The sequence below is a fragment of the Coregonus lavaretus genome (genome assembly GCF_964263955.1).
Source record: "Coregonus lavaretus genome assembly, chromosome: 17".
Classification (NCBI taxonomy): domain Eukaryota; kingdom Metazoa; phylum Chordata; class Actinopteri; order Salmoniformes; family Salmonidae; genus Coregonus; species Coregonus lavaretus.
Genome location: NC_140004.1, coordinates 46,863,232 through 46,869,361, shown reverse-complemented (window position 1 = coordinate 46,869,361; position 6,130 = coordinate 46,863,232).

The following is a 6,130-nucleotide window of genomic DNA, read 5'->3' as shown; positions in this document are numbered from 1 at the left end:
GACCAACATACATTTACATTTGAGTCATTTAGCAGACGCTCTTATCCAGAGGAGTGCATACATTATAATTTTTTTAGTTTATTTTTCATACTGGCTCCTGTGGGAATGGAACCCACAACCCTGGCATTGCAAACGCCATGCTCTACCAACTGAGCTACATCCCTGCCGGCCATTCCCTCCCCTACCCTGGCCAATTGTGCGCCACCCCATGGGTCTCCCGGTCATGGCCGGCTACGACAGATTCGAACCAGGATCTCTAGTGGCACAGCTAGCATTGCGATGCAGTGCCTTAGACCACTGCGCCACTCGGGAGACATCCCTGTGGAACATTTCCTGACACCTTGTAGAATACCCCCAAGAATTCAGGCTGTTGTGGAGACAAAGGGGGTTCCGACCTGGCGCTAGATGTGTGTACCTAATAAACTGGCAGGTGAGTGTAGGTGCATAATATAACATAGCGCGTTAACAAAGCTAGGATCTGTCAAATCAGATGGGGACATTGGTACAATGTAAGCTAACGTGGCTATATACGCTAACAGATTAAGCTAGGACCTATCAAAAGAGATGGGGTTGTTAACGTAGCCATACTCTATCCGATTATCAATGTAGGCCTATTGTATTTATACAATTCACAGACTCAGCTCCAAAAATACACTCTCTGAACGTCTTTTTGAAAGCGTATTCCTTCAGTGAGATGGCTTTACGTTTCAGTAGTCTGTCCGTTACATGTTGCTAATGTCACTGAACAAACAGGTGGGAATATGAGTCTGTTAAGATGTTTTCACACACGCTGAGGATACAAAACATTAAGAACACCTGCTCTTTCCATGACAGACTGACCAGGTGAATCCAGGTGAAAGCTATCATCCCTTATTGATGTCACCTGTTAAATCCACTTCAATCAGTGTAGATGAAGGGGAGGAGACAGGTTAAAGAAGGATTTTTAAGCCTTGAGAAAATTGTGACATAGATTGTATATGTGTGCCTTTCAGAGGGTGAATGGGCAAGACAAAATATTTAAGTGCCTACTGTATTCCATCCACACTCTACTGTATTCCATCCACACTCTACTGTATTCCATCCACACTCTACTGTATTCCATCCACACTCTACTGTATTCCATCCACACTCTACTGTATTCCATCCACACTCTACTGTATTCCATCCACACTCTACTGTATTCCATCCACACTCTACTGTATTCCATCCACACTCTACTGTATTCCATCCACACTCTACTGTATTCCATCCACACTCTACTGTATTCCATCCACACTCTACTGTATTCCATCCACACTCTACTATATTCCATCCACACTCTACTGTATTCCATCCACACTCTACTGTATTCCATCCACACTCTACTGTATTCCATCCACACTCTACTGTATTCCATCCACACTCTACTGTATTCCATCCACACTCTACTGTATTCCATCCACACTCTACTGTATTCCATCCACACTCTACTGTATTCCATCCACACTCTACTGTATTCCATCCACACTCTACTGTATTCCACCCACACTCTACTGTATTCCATCCACACTCTACTGTATTCCATCCACACTCTACTGTATTCCATCCACACTCTAATGTATTCCATCCACACTCTACTGTATTCCATCCACACTCTACTGTATTCCATCCACACTCTACTGTATTCCATCCACACTCTACTGTATTCCATCCACACTCTACTGTATTCCATCCTAACTCTACTGTATTCCATCCACACTCTACTGTATTCCATCCACACTCTACTGTATTCCATCCACACTCTACTGTATTCCATCCACACTCTACTGTATTCCATCCACACTCTACTATATTCCATCCACACTCTACTGTATTCCATCCACACTCTACTGTATTCCATCCACACTCTACTGTATTCCATCCTAACTCTACTGTATTCCATCCACACTCTACTGTATTCCATCCACAGTCTACTGTATTCCATCCACACTCTACTGTATTCCATCCACACTCTACTGTATTCCATCCTAACTCTACTGTATTACATCCACACTCTACTGTATTCCATCCTAACTCTACTGTATTCCATCCACACTCTACTGTATTCCATCCACACTCTACTGTATTCCATCCACACTCTACTGTATTCCATCCACACTCTACTGTATTCCATCCACACTCTACTATATTCCATCCACACTCTACTGTATTCCATCCACACTCTACTGTATTCCATCCACACTCTACTGTATTCCATCCTAACTCTACTGTATTCCATCCACACTCTACTGTATTCCATCCACAGTCTACTGTATTCCATCCACACTCTACTGTATTCCATCCACACTCTACTGTATTCCATCCTAACTCTACTGTATTACATCCACACTCTACTGTATTCCATCCACACTCTACTGTATTCCATCCACACTCTACTGTATTCCATCCACACTCTACTGTATTCCATCCACACTCTACTGTATTCCATCCACACTCTACTGTATTCCATCCACAGTCTACTGTATTCCATCCACACTCTACTGTATTCCATCCACACTCTACTGTATTACATCCACACTCTACTGTATTCCATCCACACTCTACTGTATTCCATCCACACTCTACTGTATTCCATCCACACTCTACTGTATTCCATCCACACTCTACTGTATTCCATCCTAACTCTACTGTATTCCATCCACACTCTACTGTATTCCATCCACACTCTACTGTATTCCATCCACACTCTACTGTATTCCATCCACACTCTACTGTATTCCATCCACACTCTACTGTATTCCATCCACACTCTACTGTATTCCATCCACACTCTACTGTATTCCATCCACACTCTACTGTATTCCATCCACACTCTACTGTATTCCATCCTAACTCTACTGTATTACATCCACAGTCTACTGTATTCCATCCACACTCTACTGTATTCCATCCACACTCTACTGTATTCCATCCACACTCTACTGTATTCCATCCACACTCTACTGTATTCCATCCACACTCTACTGTATTCCATCCACACTCTACTGTATTCCATCCTAACTCTACTGTATTCCATCCACACTCTACTGTATTCCATCCACACTCTACTGTATTCCATCCACAGTCTACTGTATTCCATCCACACTCTACTGTATTCCATCCACACTCTACTGTATTCCATCCACACTCTACTGTATTCCATCCACACTCTACTGTATTCCATCCACAGTCTACTGTATTCCATCCACACTCTACTGTATTCCATCCACACTCTACTGTATTCCATCCACACTCTACTGTATTCCATCCACACTCTACTGTATTCCATCCACACTCTACTGTATTCCATCCACACTCTACTGTATTCCATCCACACTCTACTGTATTCCATCCACACTCTACTGTATTCCATCCACAGTCTACTGTATTCCATCCACACTCTACTGTATTCCATCCACACTCTACTGTATTCCATCCACACTCTACTGTATTCCATCCACACTCTACTGTATTCCATCCACACTCTACTGTATTCCATCCACACTCTACTGTATTCCATCCACAGTCTACTCCAGCTAGGCCATCAACCTACTAACACATCTCATCTCTGATTAACTGGCACCTTGCCGCCACAGATACCATGCTTCAGGTCTGAACACACACACACACACACATACACACACACACACACACACACACACACACACACACACACACACACACACACACACACACACACACACACACACACACAAAAGTGCAGAAAAACATGAATTCTATCTGTTCATTAAAGAACCATCATTCTAAAAGCACAATAGCAGGCTTTGTGAAGGTCTCCTCATGACCCCCCCCCCCCCCCCCCTCCCTCCCTCCCCCCCCTGCACCAACCAAACCAATTTGATGAAACAGACAGAGAAAACACAGAAATATGAAAACCCCCTGGAATAGCTACTTCAAACCTCCCAAGAGCTCTGAAGTGGTGTTTTCATCCAATTCTGGCCAAAATAAAGGTGTATTTTTTTTATTATGTTATACGTGTGGTGATGTTGCTAATGGATTTAGAATAAAATAAATCATTGTGTGATGTGGAGGCTCCAGTACCGTGGGGCTAGCAGCACATTGTACCTTTTCACTCCCCCCGGCTCATTTAAAAGCTTCACTGCACTGGTTGTGTTTGCCTTGGGTTAGCCGTTTCCACACGCCGTAAATCTCCTCCCCTATCATCGGTTGAATGACTCAAAGATGACGACCCAGTTCATGTATTAGTGCTTTGTCTGCAGGTTGCAAGTGATTCCCTGAAGTAAACAAAAGGCCTGGCTGGTTGAAAGAGTGGGGAGCTGGGTGAAAGGAAGAGTCATGCTCTACTATGTGTGTGTGTGTGTGTGTGTGTATGCGTATTTGTGTGTGTGTGCATGCGTGTGTGTGTGTGTGTGTGTGCGTGTGCGTGCGTGTGTGTGTGTGTGCGTGTGCGTGCGTGTGTGTGTGTGTGCGTGCGTGTGTGTGTGTGCGTTTGTGTGTGTGTGTGTGTGCGTTTGTGTGTGTGTGTGCATGCATGTGTGTGTGTGTGTGTGCAAGCGTGCGTGTTTGTGTGTGTGTGGGTGTGTGTGCATGCATGCGTGCGTGCGTGTGTGTGTGTGTGTGTGTGCGTTTGTGTGTGTGTGTGTGCATGCGTGCGTGTGTGTTTGTGTGTGCAAGCGTGCGTGTTTGTGTGTGCATGCGTGTGTGTGTGTGTGTGTGTGTGTCTATGGGTTAACTATCTGTGTTTTGGATCGTATGCCAACATGTTCATTTAAGGGGTGGCAGTTGCAGGGATGGAATGACACCAAAACAAGCTCTTATTTTCTTCTAGTAAAGAGGTTTTTATGTTTTACAGGTATTGAGCAACTTTAATTCATTGTTAGTGTCGTTTCAAAAGTATCCATAACCCCCCCCCCCGCTGTAAATGTTTTGTAGAACCCCATGTAATAATTTGCTCAAACTTACTCTTTTGTGAAATGTTTTATCATTCAGTTGCAAACATTAACACCTTTCATATATTTATATTCATTCAATGTTATAGCCAAAGTGTGTGTTTTCAATATATTTGAACTAATAATTAGAGACCTTATTCATGACCTTATTTAATGCAGGTGTTAAATTATTTTCTATTATTTATAAGACAACGTTGATGTTTTAAAAAGCCTATCTAAATATGAAAAACACATATTTTGCTTATAATGACTTTGCAATAATTTCAGCGTGGGTTGAACCATTACGACGCTAAATACAATTCAGTCCAAGTCATATAACATAAAAATGTTTTCAATATGAAGGTATTTTATTTGTGGGTGTTATTTTTACAATACCATTGAGGCAATTCCTCCTGTATGTTTTATTAAAATGTGTTTTTTTTTCTTCTACATTATGTTGCAAAAAGGTAACAGGACGGGGGGCAGCGTATTCATCAAATTAGCTGCCCCGGACGCATCAAAGGCCCTAGAAGCCTTTTACTGGGCTCTTGTCACATTACAATTTATGACGGTTTAGTAAGACAGGGGCAATATAAAAAAGGAGTTTGCAGAGGAAGGCTCCATTCTCTATCCAGGGGTTTGTTATTGTGAACCAATACTAAGCAGGACAACAATAGCTGCGCCCAATGAGGGAGGCTCATTTAGTTCATTGGTACCTGGATCTGCAATGATTCGATGTACGTTTGCATGTTAATAAAGCTCGTATTCGCGAGGTTAGAAGCTGGTGTCTTTTTTTGTTTGTGTTTATTGTGTATTTGTGTGTAGGCTACATATTATTTTCTACACGGCCAATGCTCAACGCTCTCGAAGGGCAAAGAAAGTTCTTCCAATTTCCCAATGTAATGTTGGGACACTAAAGCTTCCTGCTTCTGAATGTTCTGAGGTTTGTGAGTTCATGTCCCTTAGTAAGGTCTATTTACAGTATGTCACAATACAACCTAACACCATGTGATAATAACCCTCCTGTCCTGGTGAATGATGTTTCCTCCAACCAGAGGCCATATTTATGCCTCTCTATCCCCCTAAAAGGGTGAGAAGGGTCAGTCTGTCAGTCTCACTGTAGGAGAAAGGCAGGCTAAGTCCCCTAATCAATATTTCAACATTTCCCCTGGCCATGAGAACAACATTAGCGCTATAGAGGG